This window comes from Lissotriton vulgaris, chromosome 10, assembly GCF_964263255.1.
Source record: "Lissotriton vulgaris chromosome 10, aLisVul1.2, whole genome shotgun sequence".
NCBI lineage: Eukaryota > Metazoa > Chordata > Amphibia > Caudata > Salamandridae > Lissotriton > Lissotriton vulgaris.
This window is the reverse complement of record NC_141698.1, coordinates 404,472,549-404,497,128: the sequence shown is the minus strand read 5'-3', so window position 1 is coordinate 404,497,128 and position 24,580 is coordinate 404,472,549.

Genomic DNA, 24,580 nt, shown 5'->3' with positions numbered 1-24,580 from the left:
GATGGTCTGATATTTGCACACCAAACACACCCAAGCATGGATGTCTGTCTCCCTTAAACTTTTGATTCTACAAAATTGCGCCTATTTTTGACTCTATTGATGGTGAATTCGATTTCATTTCTCATACAGGTGTGACGCGTTCCCTAAAATCTGAATGTTTAAATGTTATGTTATGTTATGTTATAAAGCATTTTATTGCGCGCTCTGCTACTACAAAGTATCCTGACGCGATATGTGAGCACTAAACTGACCAAAACCAAGAAAAGAAAGAAACAGGGAACTAAATACTGAGATTAAAAAGATGGGCTTTTAGACCTTTCTTAAATCCTGCTAAAGTAGTTGAAGATCTCAGAAAGAACGGCAAGGCATTCCAGGCCCGTGCTGTTCGGACAGAAATTGACTGACCACCCAGTCTCGCATATCTGACTTTAGGCATAGACATCAGACGGAGATTGGCCGATCGAAGAGCACGATGAGGAGTGTACAAGGTAAACCTTTTGTGCAAGTATTGTGGGCCTTGCTGATGCACGGCCCGAAAGGCCAGAACCAATGATTTGAACATAATGCGATGTGCCACTGGCAGCCAGTGGAGCTCTCGAAGATGGGCACGTGCACTAGTTCTTCATGGAAGATGGAACAGAAGTCGCACGGCCGCGTTCTGAATGATCTGCAGCCGCTTTATAAGGTATTTAGGGAGACCACTGTAGAGAGCATTGGCATAATCGAGCCTTGATAGGATCAAAGCACGCAGAACAGTCTCCTTCGCCTCCCTGTGGAGAAGGGGAAGGAATCTCTTGAGTGACTTGAGGGTCGCGAAACAGGTCGCAGTAAGTTTAAATGAGACTATGCCTCTACCCTCATGACATGGTCAAATTGAGTCTTAAAAGGAGTACATTCTGGATGATTATCTGTCCCATGCTACATTGTCTGTGGAGAAATGGCTACAAATCCATAATACACATTTCTGCCCTGGGGGAGCCTATCAGATGGGGAAACATGTTGGCTACATTTGTTTATAACATCTGAAGAAGAACATGAATGAAAAAAAAGATTAACACAAGCAAATGACCTACTTGCCTTATTTTATCTTGCTGTTTCATTTACTATTAGTCTTATGTGTACTCTGTTTTCCTGCCTCTCGATTGTATATACATATATCTAATGTATTACCAGTCAGTAGCTGGTCGTAATAAGTGAGTTACTTGCACTTCAAAAATAGTGGGTACTTCAGGTGATGCCGCAACGGATCCCTTAACTGTCTGTGTTTGTTAATGACAGACATCTGTCACAAAATACTGGCACTGGGGGGGAATTCTTGGCATAAAAGGTACCAATGGCAAAATACTGGTACTGACATACAAAAAGGTAAAGCAAACACAAGGAGATGAGGGAAGGAGCGCTGAAACTTTTTAGACACTCACCCCCAGTCACAGATCTGGGTTGAATCCATCATCGTTCTTTACCTCAATTTGCCACCACAGTTCAAACACAGCTATATGCAAATTAGTCTTGACCCTGTGCCTCATGGGAACATTCCAGACCAAACTGCCAAGCCATGTCTTCCTTGGACCGGAAACAAGCATCCTGGGACCAGTTTTAGTCTAATAGCCCTCATCAGTCAAGGCTAGCTTGAATCCAGTGGCAAAGTGAGCAAGGGACCCATGTTTGGGCATACCCTGCCAACTTAGGGCAAACAAAGCAAAAACAAGGAGATGATGGACAGAGCGCTGAATCTTTTCAGACACTCACCCCCAGTCACAGATCTGGGTTTAAACTTTTCAGACGCTCACACACAGTCACAGATCTCGGATGACTCCATCGTCTTTCTTTAGCTCACTTTGCCACCCCAGTTCAGACACAGTGATATGCAAATCAGTCTTGACCCTGTGCTTCATGGGAACAGTCCAGCTCAACTACCAAGCCATGTCTTCCCTGGACCGTAAATAGGCATCCTGTGACCAGTTTTGAGCTAACAGCCCCCATCTGCCAGGCTGGCTTGAATCCAGTGGCAACATGAGCAAAGGACCCACGTCTGGGCATACCCCGATAGCTTACGGCAAACAAAGCAAAGACAAGGAGATGATGGACGAAGCGCTGTAACTTTTCAAACACTCACCCCAGTCACAGATCTGGGTGGAATCCATCATTGTTCTTTAGTTCACGTCGCCACCCCAGTTCAGACACAGCTATAGGCAATTCAGTCTTGACCCTGTGCCTCATGGGAACAGTCCAGCCGAACTGACAAGCAATGTCTTCCCTGGACCGGAAACAAGCATCCTGGGACCGGTTAAAAAGGTAAATCATGGTATATAGGGTACCCATAGAAAAATACTCATATTCAGGAAGAAATTCTGGTCATGTGAAAAGGAATGGTAAAACTAGTACACTGAGTAATTCTGGGCCTAGGTTTGAATAACCTGGCCTACAGGAGAGTGGCACTTGTTACAGGGTGATCAAGTTGTGCTGTTTGGCTCTATTTGGCTCATATCACACCTTCTACCCATACTGCCAAGTTCTTGCTGGACACCCATATTGCCAAAACTTGGCTTGACCCTGTCTGTTGATCCCATGACCCCCTGGGCCTTAATTGGTTTTTAACTTTGTAGATTCCATGAGGAGAAAGTCCTAATATGGCCTGACATCTCCTTCCCGAATTCTTGCAAGATTTCGGGAAGAGCTGCCATCTTGAGTACCGTCTGACAAATACCACACCCAAGCATGCTGGGAGTACTTGGCTTCGAGCTTCCAATAAGACAACCCCTCCTGATGTTTTGTACGTGGAAGAGTTCCAGAATCTTTTTGTCCTTGTTGATTCAATATTCTTGGTCCCTGCATCTTTCCGAATTCCCGAGCCCCTGAAAGAAAGAAAAAAGAAAGACATGAAACCTTCCCTGTCCTACTTCACGCCACACAGTAAGAATTGTTGTCACTCATCTGGATATAAGAAAGACCTGCAAGAAAAAACGAGGTTAGTGCACTAATCTATATTTATATGGTGCAGACCTACCCTGAAGGACATTTCACAGAATTTGGATTTTAAAAGGGGAATTTAAAGAGGAGTAAGACTGAAAAGTCTTTAGAAATTGTTGTGCATAAAGTAAAATTATTATATTGAGTTAATGTGCAAGTCCACTGAGAACGATTTGAAGTAATCCTGGTAAGAGAATCTGTTGTATCCACTTTCTTTTAAGGGGAATCTTTCAAGACAGAACAGACTAGATTTGGCTAGAAATGCACGCTCTTATCCGAGTGGAGAAAAGGTAAATGACTCATTTGAGGAAATGTATTAGAGACAGATGAATTTAACAGAGGAAGGTTATGAAGAACTAATGTTTGTATTCCTTTTAAGAACTACCCATACTGAGTACAATTCAGAGAAAAGAGTGCCAAGAAAGAGCGCAATCTGGACAGAAGCAACTCCCAAGGAATCCAGTTCACGAAACAGTGAAAAATCGCTCGACTGTTGTGCTTTTCACTCATCATAACACCCCCTCCCCCTTTCCCTTAGGTGCTGCTCTCCCACATAGTCATTTTCTCTGTGTGAGGAGCAGCATGCTTCTGGGAGAGTGGACAGAGTGTTCGCTCCTTCAGACTCCTGGTTTTCAGGTGAGTGAATTTACCTTGATAGCAACCATGACAAACGCTGGCCCTGACATAATGGGGTCATTTTTTTTTTACATAAAAGTCGTCTATGGTACATGAGCGGCATAAATTGCAAAATTTCTGGCACTGGCATTTTCTTTTTAAATAAAAGAGCACCCATGGAATATGGGGAGGGGGGCACGATGACAAAATGTTTGCCTTGGAACGACAGAGGTATTTTTACACTATGGGGCCACCAATGCATATTTTTAAAATCCTGGGGAACATCAGATATCATTGGCTTGGCACACAATAAAAGGATTCGAAAATGTAATGAGCGCCCTTTCAGCGTTATTGAATTTCAGCAAATTGCTGTGAGCTGTGAAAATTGTGCTTTAAAATGCATTATTTCATCCCATTGTTTTCAAATCTTTCTCAGGAGGATAAACTCCCCAGAAGAGGACTTGCTTTCTCAGTTTGCTTGTTCACAACATAGCAACATAGTGAGTACTGAAGGGATCTTTCTCAGTCCTGATGAAGAAGCGTTGATGCTTCGAAACATGTTGACTTGATCAGGAGTATCCGACCATTACATGCAGGACATTTTAGAGCTTTTAACAGCGCCAACCTCAAAGTCCTATTAAAGTTTCTTAAGTCCATGAGGCCAGGTTCTGTTTTAATTCCTTTTTTGCTTTTACTCTTGACCCTTCCTATCACTACTCCTACATCACACATAGTACTGAATATCAGTCGCTGGTCGTAACATGTCCCGTCCCGCAGCGGGGCGGGAATACCCCCGTGATGAAGCGTGACACCAACGGCAATTTTGGTGTGTGAGGGGTAGTTAAGCAAACACTGTGTGCGTCCAACCAAGATAGGAAACACACTTTTTTGACACAGTGAGACATTCTGTCAAGAGAACCCCCCTGAGAGGTGGATCCTTATATTTTGTTCATGTTGTTATAATAACCACACAGTTATTTTATAAGTTCAACTATGTCCATGGTTGTGATGTTAGGGTCCAGTGGCATGCCTTCCTGGAAGAAAAAAAAAGTTGAAGGCCATATTATGTCACTTCCTGTTATGTAATTAAGGTCAAAGTGTAAGTGATGTCACTTAAGCTACCTCTAGCATTTTGGTGAGTCGATTCCCATGATTGTATAGTATACAAAGGGAGGGAAATGTTAAGCGGTATTTGAAACAACATAGAGATAATAGGAAATGTCTATTGTGAATTGTGAAAATAATGTGCACAGTGGCCGCAAGACAATTGAGCTACAGCCACTCTACTGCCCATGTCACACATGCCTTTTCAACACGTGGTATACCTGTCAAATGAATAGTATGTAATATGCATGATTTCATACAGGTTTTGAGTGCACAATGCACAATTATATGTATTAAGTAGGTGTAATATATCGGAGTGTTGCCTATCCCTTTGTACGGACTCACATTGCATGTCTGAGCGTTGTGTGGGACGCATCTATGTCTTTTGCATCGGGCCCAATTGTAGAAAAATAACTCTTCGACAATCTGGGTGGGATCGTGAGGCAGTCGGCTTTTAAAACAAGGCGTGCATGCTACAACCTTAAGAGCTATACTATAATGTAAATAACACAAGTCCTAAACGATCCACTTACTGTTTGCGAAAACGAAGTGTCTGACGGTGAAGGATATGAAAAGAGACATTTTGGGAGTAATACCTTCCAAAACTAACAAAAGTATTATAAAAAAACTCTTAGATTCAGGCCATTCCAATTCATACTAATATTTCTGAATAAACTTCGTTGTAATAAATCTGTATGATAGATTCTATGTTTAATGCTTGGTTAAATCTAACGCTCACCAGTGGGCCACGGCAGGACGTTTATTCCCCTAGGCGACTTAATAATATAAAATTTAAGAGAACAAGGAATTAATCACTTGGAATAAGCTTCGCGGTTCCTGTAACAGGTGGTGAGCCGTCTCACACCTTAAGCTGAACATTAAAATGGATGCCCATGATATCCCGAAGACATTACAGCTCTCCTGATCGCACTTCGTCTGACCATTATGCAAACTGCAGATGGTCGAGGCAGGGAGTTTTCAAACATTAGGCATAATGAGATCCAGAGTCACCGTGGAATGGAAGCTAAATGCACATCTGCACACTCAGACACATTCACCTAAAAATCTTCCAAGGTTAACTTTTTTCGTTTTGTTGTCGTATTGCTTTGATAATGGAAAAAAGTAAAGAGTTTCGTGGATTAGATGACATGTTTGTGATGACTATATTTAAGGGTGACAGTGCCTGCTTCCTGTGGCCAACAGCAAGCGGTATAACAAACACATCTTCCCAAACAGTCATTTGCTATAGCTAGGTCCTCATTATGAGCGGACAGTAATCCTGATGAAGCCGTCAATGGAAGTTACTGTCCCTCATCCACATTACTATAATCGGGTCAGAAAAACAGATTTCTGCATTTTTTAAAATATTTTTTATAATCCGAAATATTTTCGCTCCCCAGAGTAACACGTCACAGGTATCGGTAACTCCACGGCGCAGGATACCGAGTAGAAATCACTTCACCTTGGATTCTAAGGGGTCTTCAAACTAGAGGGTGGGCCCTCCTTAGGGGCCTGAAGTGATCTTATGGGGGGGGCAAGCTCTGGCCAAAAGAAGCATTATGCTGATAACAATGCTTTGTTTTAAGTCGAACCAAGTAAGTGGTAGTAAGAAAGATGCCCTATAATGGGCCATCACTGAAATCTTTTGTCATGTCCTAGATGGGAGTACGTGTCAAAAGGGAAAGGTCTCCAAATATTCTTCAAAATCCCTACCTTGATTTCTAATATTCACACTGTGGATACTTTTACACTTTAGTTAGGCCTGCCTGACCATTAGCCTAATGTAACAGAACTTAACTGCGATAGTTAAATAAGTCCAGACATTTTTAAACGTTGTCATTTTATAACTGTGAAAAATTCAGAGGGGGTGCAAGGATATTTGTTGCCACCGGGGAGGCATGTCATAAAAAAGTTTGAAGATCACTGCCTTAGAATGATGGATATAAGACTGCACATCAGTCAGGTCAAAGAGAGAGGGAGAGGGTAGATAGAAATGATGTTGTACTGTTACAGAGTGAATCACCTACATAGCAAGCACTTTACCCTTCATTTCAAGATGTCCTATTTCTGCAGTACTTACGCACAAATTGGAACCCGCATTGAAAACACATTTATTAGACACAAACGTCATGCTGTGCTACAGCTGTGAGACTCTTTGATTATTCTTTCTGACCATTTGTGGATTGTTTTTGTAATGAACATGTTCGATTTCCCATGTTGATAGACTTAAAACCTCAGCCAGAGTGGTAATGTAATATCTGCCATTTGTTGGGATGCACCCAGGGCAAAATTGTTTCTCCACAACCTATTGGCATTTTAGGAATGAGGAGCCAGTTTGCTGGAGAAACTGTTAGAAAAATAACCAATGTATGGCCAGTATTATCCGAAATATGGCCATAACTTCTGGGCACTGAGACCGCCCCTTAAAGGGTGCAAAATAGGCAGTGCCCACAAACAAGTCTCCTTAGCATGCTTCTGGGCGTATCCCAAGAGGTTAGGTACTCTTGAGTACTTCCTGACAGCCTGGTGTCTTTTCAATGGCTGTATTTCACAGAGATCACCACAGCATGATCGCTGAGCAGTCACCACAGATTGGGTGGCTGGTCTGTCATTGTGTTCTCAGTAGACAACTTTAGCCAACAGGGAGTAGTAGCAGGGGTCCCCTGAGATACACTTTGCAGGCTGGTTATATCAATGGAGGTGACACATGGATGTGGTTATTTTTGGTAATTTTTCCAGTACTGTTTTGATTTACATAAGGATTTAGCTTGAGAACAGGTCGGAAAAAAGTAGAATACCTTTTATATAATTTACCTTTTGCAGAATCTTAGACCTTTTTTAACGCTCATATGCAACCTGTAAAAACACGTCGGACAAATATGTGGCGAAGTGTGTGCGTTTAAAAGTTTCTTTCCAAATCAGCACCCACGGTCTATGGGTTACTTAAACACTGCATTTATCGCCTCCAGGAAGTCAATAATGTCTGCAAAATACAGCCTGAAAGCATCAAAAGCCTTTTAATCAAAACCGTAGCTTCTTAAAGATAGCACAAGTCCTGACCCTGTTGAATGTCCTCTAACAACAATTAAAGGCTCTGGTAAATAAGCAGAGCCTTATCCTCAAATTTGCTCCACATGGTGAATCCACCCTTTTCAAATGTGTCCTGCTTCAGACGCTGGATTTTTCTTTTGAAGTTTGCACTAGGAATAGATCGAAATGTAAAACAAGTATTTCTCTTATCTAGAAAAGTGTTGTGGAAGCAACCAACAGAGCCTCCTCTGATTGTGGTATGAAATCAATTGAAGGTCTTAATTTTCCAAGTTTTGCCAGCAGAATAACTACTAGATGTCTGTTTTTGAAGACCTATTGTGTACTACACCAATTCAAATAGTTGGCTTTGGGTCAGCCTACTGCTTACCCATAGTTGCTTCTTTATCAATGACTTTCCTTCCTCTTCTTGTGTTTGTCCCTCTGCTGAAGCATAGCTTCTTGTCCACCCTTTTGTTTAGATGCTTGCATCCTCCCACTGCTTACATTCAGAGAATTACTTTCCGGCCTCCAAGGGAGGTGATGCATCGGTTCCTTACTGGCAGAGGAGGTGATTCATCCATTTCCAGACAAGCGGACTCATTTCCTATCTGAGCTGGTTGTCAATGAAGAATCGATATCGAGGGACGATGCATTGAAAATCCAGACGTGGTGCGTACATGTGGCAACGGTGATGCAGGCACTGCATTGATTTCACAGCCACGAAGCAGGCGCAGCATCGATTCCACAGCCACAAAGCAAGTACTGTGTTTGACGAATATGTCTCTTTACAAATGCATTTTTCACGCATTCCAACACAACGCGGGCGTTACAGCGACCGCGTTGTTTCATCACAAACCATTATATCGCAAGTCGTTACAACGACTTGCTGTATGGAGTGTGCTGGACTTAGGAATAGAATTACTTACTATTCCTACTCCAGTTTGTGCCACAGCAGGGAAGATGTTGGATTGTAAATCCAACACCACTGCGCTCACTAACGCGAGTCGTTCGAACAACTTGCGATGTAATGGCTCGAGTTGAAACAACACAGCCGTTGTAATGACCGCATTTTAATGGAATACGTTGTAGTGCATTCATAGTAAACAATGCTTCCCGTGTTGAACTTGGAGCAGGTGTCACAGACTTTGACAACGCGAGGCTTGAGACTCACTCTGTGGGAACTTTTCTGATGTGCTGGGATGGTAAGCTGGTGCCTGCGGCAAAAACTGTGGTCAATACTTCCAGCTGGAACCAAGCTTTGGTGCAGGCAGTGGCGATGATGCAAAACTTTGCAGCAGGGCATCTAGAAAGCAGGCACTAGGAGTCGATGCTTGGATTTCTCCTTAAGATCACCAGGTTACACTTTCAAGGGCCCAGGAACTTGATTTAGCACCACTTGGCAGGTCAGGACTCTAAGCAGGAGAGCCAAAGCACTGATAGGTGATGTCTTTGATGGCCCTGAGACTTCTTAACCACATCAATGCTACAGCAATTCTCCCTCTGTGCTGAGGAGTCTTTGAATCCCATGGTTCATGACAAGCTCAGCTCGTCATGAGCACACAAGCAGTGTACTGCATGACGAGCTGAGCTCGTCATGTGCATGGAAGGGGTTAACAGAAGCACGCACAAGCCTTTGTAGAAGCTTGGAAGCAGGATGTAGAAAGCAAAGTCCTGTCCGTTCACTCCCAGGACAGAAGCAGAAAGCAGCGCACTCCTACAGTTTACAGCTCTTCTTCCTGACAGCCTTTAAGTGTTCTGATTTTAGGGTGTCAGAGGTCCAATACTTATACCCCTTTCTGTCTTTGAAGTAGGCAATCTTGCTAGGAAAGTCTTTGTATTGCACAAGACCCTGCCTTTCCTTGACCTGACTGTTATCACACTACAGGGGGGGGGTAAGCTTTGTTTGAGGACAGACACAGCCCTATTCAAATGTTAGTGACAAATCCTCTCATCACTCTAGCTTAGGAGGACCCATCAGCCTGGTGATGGGCCATCAAGATATACAAGGCACACCTCAGCTCCCTTAGTGTGTCTGTCTAGAGGAATGCACAAACAGCCCAACAGTCATCCTAAACTAGACATGTATTCAGCAGACAGGTAGAGACACAGAATGGTTAAGGAAGAAAATGCCCACTTCCTAAAAAAGGCATTTTCAGACACGCAATTTAAAAACCAACTTCATCAAAAGATGTATTTTTAAATTATAAGTTTGGAGACCCCAAACTCCAAATCTGTATCTGTTCTCAATAGGAAATTACACTTAAAATATATTGGAAGGCAATCCCATGTTACCCCATGGGTGGGATAGGCTTTGCACTAGTGAAAAACAAAATTAGCAGTATTTCACTTTACGGATATGTAAAATACACCAGTACATGTCATACCTTTCAAATACAAGGCACCCTGCCAGGGGGCGATCTTGGGACTACCTTAGGGGTGCCTTACATGTAATAAAGGGGAAGGCTTGGGCCTGGCAAGTGGGTGCACTTGCCAGATTGAAATGGCAGTTTAAACTGCACATGAAGACACTGCAGTGGCAGGTCTGAGACATGTTTGCAGGGCTACTCGTGTGGGCGGCGCAATCAGTGCTGCAGGCCCACTAGTATGCCCACTACTAGCATTTGATACACTGGCCCTGGGCATATCTGGTGCACTTTACTAGGGAGTAACTAGTAAATTAAATTTGCCAGTCATGGATAAATCAATCACCAATACAATTTAGATAGAGAGCATATTCACTTTAGCACTAGTTAGCACAAATGTTGAGGATAACCCTGCAAAAAGGGCCAGGTCGGACAATACTGTTAGCAGTTAACTGCCACTTTCAATTCTATCATTTACAAACTACAGGGGCTGTCCAACAACCCTGAAACAGGGACAGACTATCAATATACCTAACAGAAGGTTCAGGAAGAGAGGTCTATTGACACCATTTATCGATTGAACTGCAATCTGTGGACACGGTGTCTCTTTTCTGAAAATGTGCTTTTCGTAAGCTGGAATTGTTTTGACAGCCATCAATTTATGATTGGTTTTGTCTTCCTTTTAGTAAGTTGTGTAACGCTCAAGCGACTTCAAGTCCTGATGATGACAGTGTAGTAACTCAGAGGTCGAAACGCCGTCAACGCTTTTTGTGGCCATAATTTCTTAAGGACACATTATACTTTTGTCTGTGTTCTTCCTTTATACATGTAATATTTTTTGTTGAGCCACGTGTTTGGTTTGTGACATATGTGTTTTTCTGTTTACCAAAATTCTTGTCTTGAACGTAATTGTTCTTTTTAATACTTATTATATGTAATAAATTACAAAGGTTTTTGAAATTTGAAATAATTCTTTTTTGAATTCATGTATGTATAGGCTTCTCTTTCTCCTTTTGATTTTAATTGTATGCATGAAGTTGGATAATCCATTTGACCTCTCTTCCTGAACCTACTTTCAATTCTATAGTATCAATTGACCCTTTTGGGTGTAGGTTTTGGCTTTGTAAATATACGTTTAGATACATTTTGTTTACTTGGTAGTGTGGATTATTATGAGACTAGGCAAATGGTTAGGTTGGATGATTAATTTAAATGGTTGGATAAGTGAGTGACTGAATGCAAGGGTATTGAATAAATAACTCAAAAAAGAGAGGGGCTCCTTTGAACCAAAGAGGCAGAGCACCCAATAGATGAACATCAGAGAAAGAATCCTCTTTGGCTTAATCAAAACACCTCTAATACAGACACCTCAGTTACCGACACCTCACATATCCATACTGCATCATCAGAGCATAAATGTTCCAATCTCAGTCCGACGCCCTTGACATCCTAGAGTAGATTGAAAATGCTTTAAAGGCTGATTTTGCCAGAATTCACAATTTGGCTCTGGAGTCATCAATTATTCTGAAGAAGGTGGTCTGTACTCAACTCAAGTCCACCGAAACGCGCCAATGCTTTTAATGTATAGACACCTGACTACTAGAGTATCTGCAAGTGTATGAAACAATAAATAGTACCTTAAGTAGGCAGATAATCTAACAGTTGCAGGTGTTTCTGTACTATGTTATGAACATCTATGTATGTCGAAAAATGTCTTCCCCCGTTTTGTGTGTATAATTTCAGTGTATTTCTATATTTGTTTGTTACAAATCTCATTAGGTCCAGTTGTTATGAACTGTGACATTATGTTTATTTGTATATGAAAATGTTTTAGATTTTTTTTTAAACCAACACAATTTTTTAACCTTTTTAATTTGTATATTATCCTGAAATAAATAATAAAAAAAATCGAATATCTGAGATTGGAACGTTTATGCTCCGATCATGCAGTATGGATTTGTGAGGTGTCTGTAACTGAGGTGTCTGCAATCGAGGTGTTTTTATTTAGCCAAAGAGGATTCTTTCTCTGACCTTCGTCTATTGAATAAATAGTCAATGGATTGATAGTTAAATGGGTGAGCATATGAACAAATTGCTGAATATGTGAGTAGGCAGACTGCTGCATGATTACGTTTAAACATGGCTGCAGACATGTTAGACACGTCTAGAAGGCTGAAACCTCATTAGAGTAATAATATTATACAATTGCCAAAAATTTGCAATAATGATGTCAATGCAAATGCCAAAAAGTTCCAGGTACTGTCATTCCCAGAATATATAAGGACAATTACAGCATTGTTTTTAATGAAAACATTGCACATAAGTTGCAATTCGGAGTCACAGCAGCAGGGAGGTCCAGAGTCATGGCAGCAGCAAAGAGCAGTGAGCAGGAAGAAGGTAGCTATATAGCAGAGGCCCAGCTGGCATGGGATTAAGATCGGGCAGTTCAGTGGTATCAGCGGAAACTTGTGACGGACGTCTACAACAGACCAAGGGCAGGTAACATTTGCCTGAGTGGCAGCAGACATCTTGATAGAGCGGTAGAGCTCCCACACAAACCCTTGCTCCAAAAATAAAACCACCACTTGTCCCAGCGAGCTTTTGACTACACTTGAGGTCGTGTGTGGCAGCCGTATTTGGCCACTGCAAAGCATGTGCACTAGGCCCCCATGCAGAGTGCACATGGTTTAATACTGCCTACGCTTCCCAATTTTTGAAATTCTCCTGTGCCTCCTCGATGTCCTCTACAGCACGCCACCCCATTGTAGATCGCTGGGTGTGCAAATGTCAACAAGCATTTGTAATGCAATCGGTCTCATATTTGTGAGAGCTAGAGCTATTGGCGTTGTAAATGAGAACGCTTTTCACCTTTGTGTTTTGTTTTAGAGTTTATTGTAGTGGATGTATGTGGTGTGTAGTGGAATTATGTGGGCTGTATTTGAATTGTTGGTTGTGGAATTGTGTGGTGAGTAATTGTGTGTTGTGGAGTGTATTTGTGTAGTGGAATTATGTGGCATGGTGAATATATAGTGATGAGAGATGCAGAGAATAAATAGATAGGAAGAATGAGAAAAATATGTATTTTGTGCAGGAAGTTTTTATTAAATTTGAGACAGAAGGGCAGAAGTAGTGTGTGAGAAAGATAGAAAGAAGGGGAGAGCTGGCCACAGAAACAAAAAGAGGGAGCACTAGTGTACTCAGAAGAGACCTTAAGAAGAAGAGACTGTGGGTTTGAGGGACGGAAATTTTGAAAAGTGACATGATAGGAACTGTGCTTGAAGAACTGAAGTTAACCATAAGAGAGAGGCAGGAATAGTTCATGAGAGAGATGTGCAGGAGAGAGAGTACTGGATTGAGAAATAGAGAGAGAGACAAGTGGAAGGGGCAGAGGGGGGAGGTGAGAGGTGGACTAATGCAGAGGATGAGGAGGTACAGAAAGGTAGCATGTGAGAGCAGGCAGCATAGAGAGGAGACAGGTAGTGTGAGGGAAGGATGAGACAGGGCAGTGGTATTGTGAGATGAGTGAGTAGAGGGTTGAGGTTGCTGCTACCACCATCGCTGCCCGTTCGCTCTTCACCGCTCTTCACTGCCCTTCTACCAGTTTCTGCCCCACCGCCTGCTGTCATCTCCTCTACCACCATCATTATCATTGTGCAGCTGGTGTTGCGGGGCTGTGTTGCAGTGTTGTGGTACGGCAGCGAGGTGCGGTTGGGTGGTTGAGTGGAGTTGGTGGGCTGCCCCTTCAGAAGCAAGGATTGCAGACACTGTCAGCGGTGGGCTCCTGCTTCTCACTCACTTCTCTCTCTCCCTTCCTTGCTAGCTAGTTGCAGGAGAGGAGTGGGCTGTGTTCCCCATTGGTGTGAGAGGCTGCAGGTGTAGGTTTCTCTGTTGCCGACTCTCGCTTCCTCGCTGCCGCGTGAAGCTACCCGAGGCTGCTGTGGTTGAGAGGATCGCCCTGCAGCGGCCGTGCCGCGGAGCCGCGGGAGCCATTCGACAGGCAGAAGCCGTGAAAGTCACCTCACTGCGGCCGTAGTCGAGAAAGTCGACTCATAGCGGCCGAAGCCACAGAAGTCATCTCCAAAGCAGCAGGAGATGCGAAAGTCACCTCACAGCGGCCGAAGCCACGAAAGTCATCTTGCAGTGGCAGCCCGTGATTTCCACCTGGCAATAGCCTTCTGGAGCCGCCACTTTCCTGCTGGGACACCATCGCTGGGGGCTAGAGCCTGCACATTGCCTCGCCCCGCCTGTGGACTACAAATCCCGCTGTTCTTTGCAGCGCTGCACGCCGTGCACCACATAATCGCGCCAGGAGGCCCTTAAAAAAGGTGCCAGGGCACCCGCATCGTGGGATGCGTGCAGGCACGCCGGGCAAAGCCCAGGCCAAGGGCGGGCCCATTTGAGACCGAAAGAGGCCGGGCTGGGCCCCCTCTAACCACCACGCCCATCCAGGTTAGTTGTTCCCTTATCCCTGTTACATCTAGGTTATAAATTACCTGGGATCCTTGTACTTTGCACTGTTACCTTCTTTTTGTCCCCTACCAAAACATCCACTCATGAGGGAAAAAGGCAGATCGGCGTAGACTGAGGGAAGTTTGGATCAATTCTTAATCAGAGCCAGCTCTGTCTTAGTCCATGAGATTGCATTGACCAAGCGAAGACTCTCCTTAGATCCCCTGCAGACGAAACGTTCATCACTAGGTGGCCTGGTGGCTGCACGCTCCCCTGAATGCCCCCTGGCCCTAACCACGGACTCCCTTGATCTAGCAAGAGGCGCCAGCCAGTCACCACAGGCACCTCTGGAAATTTCAACAATTATGGAGGTTCTGATCACCCCCCTCCCTGCGGAGATGGCCCAAGAGGGTGCACCTTGTGGCATTCCTCCTCGTATTGCCACAAGGTCTGTGCCCAAACCCATTACTTCATCCATGGCCCCAACCCTGGATACGGCCGTAAAGAGGAAAGGGCAGGGGGTCCTCAAAGGCAGAAAAATGCTAAACTGCAAAAAACTAACAAGAATAGTGAAACAGTTACTCCATTGTCTTCAGTGCCTGTGCCTGTAACCTCTACTTCAGTTGCTTAAAATGTGGACTTATTGGGTGCTCCTCTGTCTGATGCCCATGAAGTCTTGTTGGTTAAAGTCGGGGCTTTGTTCTCGTCATCTTTATCCCCGATCCTCGACAGACTGGCTTTGATTGAGGAAAGACTAACCAACTATGAAACGCTTCTTGCATCTAAACTTTTAACCATTGAGGACACTATGGGTAAAATTATTGGGCCATCTGAAATTCAAACAAACGTCTTATGCCACCCTGTTAACCTTAAATCCCTTCCAGCCATTCTCCCATCATCCAATTTACCACCTGTATTGTCTGCTAGAAATGGTGGGGTGGGTACTGTCTCTAAGGATGACCTAGTTTCACTGGGTGGTCATGAGGGTGAGATGGGGAACACGTCGAGTCAATTTGCCCAGCTCATTCCGAGCACTCCAAGGGGGGCGGGTATTAATCCCCGGGGCAGTTCTCTCAGTAATTTTCCCCAACACCTATCTAATGTTGGGACTGGAAATCAGGTCAACCCCGCTTATGGGCCCTTCAACCGTGACACAATAGCCGTGCAGAATTCTCTGGGCCGCAGCATAGACGCAAATGGTTCTAGAGTATTACACCGGCCGCTGATCCTCTTGTGGTGGTCCTCAAGAATGTACCGATTCTACCAGAGGGGCAGGTAGAATCCACTGAGCAGTTGATGGCTAAAACAATGCACTGGCTTAGTGCTCAACTGAAGGTAGATGGGGTTCAGGGATGGGATATGTGTAACCAAATGATTATAGCAAGACGTGCATCTTGGGTTGGACACTCCACAAAGGAAGGGTGGGGTGACTGTGTGGTTGCCAACTTTAATAATACCCATGTTGTTAGATTTTTATCGGGTCACTTAGGGAGAAGAAATCAATAGCACCATTCCGGGAAAATCTCCCTCTTGCCTTTAGGTTTCTTCTATAGACAACAGCCTTTTCCTCCATCAGAGGGCGGGAGCAGACTCGCACCAGAAAAACCTATAGGTAATCTCTTTGCTTTTACCCACACTACAAGATTTGCTCCCTTGTCTGGCTTAGAAGCGTGTGACTGACTGACTCCTGTAGTTCTATCTGCGACAGAGGTCACATTTAACCCACCTGCTGCTTCTAAGGTGATTGTTTCAACTCCTCTGCTGGTTACAACTGGGGGGCCTGAGCATCCTGATGCCCTGATACTGTTAGATCAGGGTATAAGTATTGCTCCTTGCACATTAAGTTTACTATCATGGAACATTGCTGGTTTATCACCGAAGACAACCTCTTCTGATTAGTCTACTCTTATTGAGCTTTATGATATTATTGCCTTCCAGGAGACCTGGTCCGTGAGTACTATTTTCCGACCAGGCTATTTGTCCTTCAGCAAACCGGCCATTGCGAACCCCAGGGGGCGCCCCTCGAGAGGTTTAACTGTTTGGGTTAGACAGCAGGTGGGCTTCCAGGTAGTCAAACTGGGGATTGACAATCCAGATATACAGGTTTTTAAAATACATTTTGAACATGACCCTGATTTTATATTTATTAATGTCTACGCAAGAGGAATGGCAGGCGGGAAAGCCTCACCGACCATCTCTAGCCTAGATTATTTTATCAAGTCACTGTAAGGGAAACTTAACTGGGTCATTGCTGGGGATTTTAATGGTACGTTTGAGCCGCTTGGCTCAGAAGACACCAGTCTTACTAGCGACGAGGAAGCGACCTGGGGAATTCCATGGTTAACGCTCCTCCCAATTAATAAATGGACGGAGGCAGTACTGCAATTAAAAAGTTTGACACTGGAGGGTCAAACAATGGGAGATCCAAATCTGACGTCAAAGGCAACCCTACTTTTTATAATGGGAGAAGAAGTAGTAGGATTGAATACTTCCTAATCAACTTAGAATTGTGGTCAAGGCTAAAGGACATGTAGGTATTAAATAGACCAGAGAGCGATCATGATCCACTGTTGTTGACATTAGAGGTAAAAGGTTGCTTACCGCAGAGGGACGGCACGCAGACCGTCACAGCAGACGTTATTATGTCTCACTACTGTTGAAGATTAAAATGGGCACGTGTCTTTGAAGATGAGGGCACCATGGCACAGATAAGGTCTACTCTTGAAGAGTCCCTTGTAGCCCTATCCTATCCTGATTCCAGCGAAGCTAGCCTTGCAACACTTATAGAGACCCACGAGTCCTTGTTTGCTAAGCTGAAAAGCTATTTTACTAAAAATATAAAAAGATCCAATGTAACCCCCCTTCATAAAGCTGCTAAATGGTATGATGGGGAATGTAGGACAGCTTTCATACACTTGTCCCAAGCCATTAGGATGGGATCAGCACAGGAGGTAAGGGAACAAAGGGCAGTCTACAAGGCTACACAATTCAGGGCAAATAAGGCCTATGATGAAAATAGATGGAGGGACCTCCTAGAGGCATGCAATGGGAAAAAATTGTGTTGGTTCTGGCACTTAATTAAATGGGGCAGTGGTACTGCTGGCCCGGCTCCAGTTAACAACGTTCCACCAGAAGTTTGGGTCGCACATTACAAGTCCCAATTTTCATTGCCCAAAGATAGTACTATGTACCAGCCCTGTGCTGTGACGGACTCAGTCCTTTCATTTACACTAGCGGAAATCGAGAGAGCCCTCGATGGTGTGGCAGCAGGTAGGGCTCCTGGACCGGATTGTATCCCAGCAGTTATATTTAAATCAGATTGGGTGAACTGGTTGAAATAGATCCTGCTCCTTGCTAATGGTTTGGCAAGAGGTGCACCCATCCCGGAATCTCGGCGTGTGGCAGAAATTATCCCCATTTATAAAAAAGGGGATCACACCAGTCCGTCTAATTATAGGTCCATAAGCCTCATAGACTTCCTTCAAAAAATGATGGCGAGATTAGTGCTAAGTAGGGTAAATAGTTGGATAGATGAGAACAAAATACTTTCCACATATCAAGCAGGATTTTGTTCCCATGTTAGCACCATCAACCAAGGTTTTAGATTCATGATGATATACTGGAACACAGTGGTCTTAGCAGGTGGGGCACTTTATGCAGCATTCGTAGATCTTAAATCTGCATTTGATTTAGTCCCCCGCCATAAGATGTGGGACTTTCTTAGGGAAGCATGGATGCCTGCTGAGATCTTATCTTTTATTGTAAATCTACATGAGTCTACATCTGCCCAAGTACGATGGGGTCAGCAGGGTGAGCTAACAGACCACTTTCCTGTGAACAAGGGAGTAAGGCAGGGTTGTGTTCTGGCTCATACCCTCTTTTCATTGTTCATAAATAATGTTATCTCATTCTACTCTGAATATTCCACGGACGCACCTACTCTTGCTGGATCCAGGGTTCCTCTATTAATGTTTGCAGACGACACCTTAATTCTGTCAAAGACGCAATCAGGTCTGCAACGTGCCCTTGATCGATTCACTTCGTTCTGCAATGACCATGATTTAGTAGTTAACGTCGATAAGACAAAGTTCATGGTCTTGCATAAACATAAAGTAGTGAACGCTAGAGTGGAAATGAAGAATGTGCACCTGGAACAACCCGATTCCTTTGCATACCTGGGTGTTACTTTGGGCAAACGTTTGAACTGGAAGCCACAGTTAGATCTATCAATCTTAAGGCATAATCAACTCGCAGTGCCCTCCTAAAAGAATTCTGGTTGTCCCAAACCAGTTGGACCGGCTCTATCTATTTACCAAGGGAAGGTTAGAGCCCCAATAATTTACGGGGCGATTCGAAAACTTGGTACCATTAGTCTTAGCCCAGAACAAGTTCCTGAGGGCATTGACCGGCCTTCCACAATCCTTTCCTCTGAGGCCCCCACTCTTAGATCTAGGATGTATTTCCTTTGATGAGGCTGCAAGTTTTAGACCACTTGCCTATTGGCGAAGACAACCCCGGAGCTAGCACCTAATGCAAAAGCTGTTAAATCCATTAGGGAAGCAGATAAATCAAACAAAATCTCTTGGCTACAAAAGATTAAGGCATTGTTATCTGAATTGGGCCTCATTCACCTGTGGGAGTACCCAGAGGGGAATTCCTTTCCATCTAAAAGAGATCTTAAAGCCTTATATAGGGACAAGGCTTATGTAAAGTCGCTGTCCTCAGTTACTAGTGGTTCCCTCACAGGCCTCTTTCTTGAATATAAGTATGAGCATAAGCTGGAGGCCTATTGGACATTATCACACAACCTGGTGATAGAAAACTCTTCCACCAATTTAGAGTGGGAACACTTCCCCTAAAATAGTTTACTAAAAAGTGGCGGGATGACCAGGATATAAAATGTGACATTTGCTTAACTGAGGATGAGACTCTATCGCATGTCCTGTTTGTGTGCCCTGCATACGAGAGCCCTCAGCTGAAATGGCTCAAGCCGGTTTGTACAATGTTTGGAGCTAGATCTTGTCAAATGGCCCTGAGTATTTTAAAAAAGGAAACTTCTGAAGTCATAGTTGTTGCTATGGCTAAGTTTCTGAGCTGGATTTAGGTCCTTAGAAGGAAAAACCTGCAAGGCATTATGCAATCTTTCTGCTTATGCAATGGAGTACTCAAGTTTCCCCCATGCCATTGAGTCCAGTATGGAAGACTGTAACCAAGCCCTGTGCAATTATGCATTAATAGTTTTTGATCATGAATTCTACCTTATACACCTAATCATTGTTTTAACAGTCTTGGGATTTTATATGACATTTTTTTTAACAAAATATTCATTCAGGAAATTTTATGTCTTTTTTATATTATACTGTATTTGTCTTAATGTGTCTTTTTTGATTGATTATGATCCAATAAAGATGGAAATTGAATTGAATTGAATTGGGTAGTGGGAGTATGAAAGGGAGATGAGAGGGGCAGTGGGTGTGTGGGGGAGATATGCCAGTGTTTGTAGAAGTGCAAGGAAGAGATGTGTTGTGTTGGAATTGTTTGTTGTGGAATTGTTTGTTGTGGAATTGTGTGGATAGTAATTAAATCATATTAAGTATTTTGGTATTATGTACAGTGAGAATGTGTGTGATGAAATTAACTATATGTAAATATATGGAATGGTACTGTGTGTTGTGGTATTTTGTGGAGTCGATTTATGTGGTGTGTTGTTACATTTTGTGGCATGACGTGGAAGCATATGGTGTGCATTGGAGGCAAGTGGTGTAGTGTGGAACTGTGTTGTGCATTGGAAATATGTGGTTTTGTGTGGAATTATGCGGTGTGTATTTGAAATGTGTAGAGTTGAACTGTGTGGTGTGAAACTGTGAGGCATTTAGTGAAAATATTCTTATTTGAATTGTGTGTTATGTATTGTAGTGCATTGCTGGTATTTGACATAGAGTGCATTTATGTAGGGTGTGTTTATGTTCTATTAGGTAGAGTGTATTTATGTGCAGTGTCATTATGTGGTGCTCAGTGGTATTATGTGGAGTGTAATTATGCTGTGTTGTGCAGAATTGTGTGATATTTATTTGTCTGGTGTTTGGAATTATATGGCATGTTTTGTAGGGGTATTATGTGCCATGTTGTGGAGTAGTATTATATGGTGTGGAATTATGTGGCTGAGGAGAACGAGAAAAGAAAGAAAATAGTTATGGCAGGAGAGACTGAAAAAGAAAGTGAGAAATTATGAAATTAAAAAAGGAGAGAAGGTAGGAGGGATGGAAACAAAGAAACATATTGGAAATAAAACAACAATTAGGATAGGATGAAAGGAGGGACCCCAAGAAATGGATGGAAAGAAAGTATAGAAAGGAAGGAGAAAGAAGAGGCAGCTAGAAAGTAATAAGTGATTTGCTCTGCCTCACAAATGCCGAGAAGACAGATAAACAAGGTAGTCAGTGGGACTGCCAAAGGTACAGAATCAGAAGTTTAAAGCTTATGAGCAGTCTGCAGATCAAAGACTCCGACCTGTAAAGGTGTACTGGTGCTGAGACATGTACTTCAGAAGGTAAGAGTCTCAAAAGAATAAATCATTCATCAACCTTACAGTCTGCAAATTAAATGAATGAGAACAGAAGCCACGGTTTTATTGGTTTCATAAATGAGAACCGTTGCTTGTTAGCACGCCGACTTCTCAGCCAGGAATTCAACCTTTTGGCCACATTCCTGAAGAAAGTACAAGCACCTGTGAACCCATTGAACTGGAAGATGTGTCCGGTGACCTCAGAGTGCGGAATGGCTTATGATGACAACATCTTGCTGTACATACCGAGGACCAACATGGTAAGCATTAAATACTATACAGCGTGCTTCAAAGTAGCGCCCTGGGCTTCAGGCAGCTAATGCACAGGATGTGAGACAGGAATGGCAGAGGAACCAAAGGAAGCTGGGGCACACGCCTAGCAGTAGAATTTTGAATCTGTTTCATGTAAGAAATGGGGACAGGGCCGGCTTTAGAGATGGTGGCGCCCGGTGCGACAATCTATTTTGGCACCCCCATAACAATAACAGCGCCCCACCCTGGGGTAGGCGCCCCTTCCACAGGTCAGCGCCCAGTGCGGCCGCACCAGTGGCACTTCCCAAAGTCGGCCCTGAATGGGGGGAACCCAAAAACTGAAAATTCCAATAGTATAAGTAGCTGAGAACAGTCGCCTCAACCTTCAATGGCGGCATGTATATGGGAAGGAAAGGAAGATTTGTGCAAATACGTCTTTAGATTAAGAAATAGGTAGAATACAGTTTATTAACTTCAATCCAACAGTCCTGTAAGGCTAAGCTGATGGACACAGAGCACTAGGCAAATCTCTGTTAACATTACATAAAGGGCATTAAACTGGAAAGAGGTTTATCATATTTCAGAAAAACTTTCTCTTGAGGTGCCCGCAAGTTAGGTTAGATGCTGGGAGGCGATGTGTGACTACTAACATAAATATAAACGCCTTTCAGACCTATTTCATTAATGCTTCTTAGCTGGCTAATAGATTTCTGTGGGGTGTTTGTAAGAGATGAAACTGTCAGAGAATTAGGCAATTTAAATGGATTAAAGAAACAAAAAGATGGTTCAAGTAATGGACACTGAAAGATTAGTCACTTGAGAGGCATAGAGGCAAATAACTGTTCATATTATATCCGATTCTTCTTACAATTAATGCCTTTGCCAAGCTTCCCTTTCATAAAAATGTTACTGATGTCATCACTATCCTGTTGTTTTAAGTGGGACTTTTTTGTACTGCGCAAATAACTGCATTTAGCCTTTCTTTGCACTTTATCGATAATAGTCAGTGCAAAGCTGCAGCATACATTTTGGCTCCAGACTGAAGCATCTGAATATTTATCAGTGGTTAGTTTACACTACGTGCTAACTGTGACTTTCGGGACCATCGCTCGTTTTCATAAATGTATTTTTGATATAACTCCAGCAGGCAGGTGACAAAATTTATTAAAGATTATTCAATTTGCACGATCATCAATGCTCTTCAATGCTTCTATTGTAAGGAAAATAACTTTATACAGTCACGGTAAAGTGGACGATATGTTAAACACAAATCCATGTTTTGCTCCTTTTCCCTTACTGTGGTGTTTCAATAGATTGAACATTCAGGGTCAACAATGTTCTGGATGCATATAAGTAACCACCAGTGACGGTAAGCAGTATTCGGCCTACTAACATCCCATCCCACAGAAGGGCATTTGAGTAGCCCATACTTTCCATTTGAAAGGCTGCTTTGTTTGGATTTATTGACAGTCAGCACATAGAGATGGAAACCGAATGAAACTAATGCACAAGTTACAAAATGAGTACTGGGCACGATTTAGGGGCATATTATCAAGAACGGCGTTAAAATGATCGCAGGTTTAGAGGCAAAAAAACTGCTGGTAAAGTGGCGATAATGGGCTTGATAATATGCCCTGGAGATTTCCAATATAAGCCCATGTTCACACCAGAACATGGACTTCTATTGGAATTCTCAAGGGCATATTATCAAGCACATTATCGCCATTTTGGCCGCAGTTTTCTGCCGCTAAAAAAGCAATAATTTTTAACGCCTTTCTTGATAATATGCCCCTTAGTTTTAAACTTATTAAAGTTGGAAAAACGGGCCTCTATAAGGAGCTGTTACATGCCTCAGCCGATCCCCTTTGTATGAGGCACTGCGAGCCACCCGTACAGGGCCTCAGAGCAGCCCCCTGCGTGTAGGAGACGGCAGCGAGAGCCCGGCATCACCAACACAGTTGAGCTAGTGCCCGGCGTGGCATCAAAGACCACAGCAAACGGTGGTTAGGTAAGCCTCAGCCCTCATAGTCCCAAATCCGGGTGGGTGAATAGGGCAATTGGTCACCTCCTCAGTGCGGCAGCCTGTGTGCCAGTTTCAACCTTAGCTTTGTCAGGGTGCACAAGGGTCTGTTGTGTTATTGGCACCACTGTGCCCCCTTTGTCCTAGCTACTGTTTTCCAAGTGCACATAAAAAACAAACAACAGCAGGGGCAGAAAGTGGAATAGGCCGATCAGATTTATATAATGAACATCTTTCATGTGGCCAAGCATGCAGATTATTAAAAACAGTTGCCACCATCAACACTGATTACCGATTATATCACAAACCGAAATTGATGTTACTTACAATATCAGATTCCCTTGTGTCACTTCCAGGATGGGGAACATCACTTACAATGCATTTTTTACAACGCACTACCATTACATCGCAACCATTACAACGCAAACCATTACAACGCATTGCGCTGGGGGGCGCTCTAGGATAGGGAATATATTTAATTTACTATCCAACACCTTCCCTGCTATCCACGGGGACTGGAGTTGGAATAGTAAATTAAATAATTCACTATCCAGCGCCTAAAAGCATTATGCGTTGTAATGGACTGCGTGGTAAAAACCGCATTGTGAAGGCATGCGATGTAAAAGCATGCGTGGTAGTGACACCAATCCTTCCAGGATAGGTGTCTCATCTCTCTGCAGACGTGTCCTGGACTCTTGTCCCGAGTTCACGTCCCGGCTTCTCAATGTGCCTAGCAGAGTGCCTGGTAGCATGTAACTGCATTCTCCAGGAGCGAATAGGTAATCAGACGAGACAGGCTCCTTCACAAAGACGTCTACACTGACCGTCGTCTCCTCCTCTATGGCCAGACAGTGAGAAATAAGCTGTCCCAATAAGAGACATCTGCACATGACTTTCACACTCGGCCCCATTTGCCACTTACAAGATGGCAGCAGAGGCTGATTACGGTGGGCAGCCATGCTGAAGGTGGCCACGTAAGTCAGCTTGACAGCTTACCAACGATAGGATAACGCGGCTGTCAAACTTTGAGGGAAGTAAAAATGGCCAATAAAAACCTAAGTGTCAGGGTGGCCTCTTACCTCTCCTGTAAGCCAAGCCTCCCAGGAGACAGGACGCCATGTTTATTCACATGAAAAATTATGTGAGGAAAAAAGTCGACGCGGGCGTCGTGATCATGCGTGACTCCTGTGAATATTAAATTAAGCTAGCGCC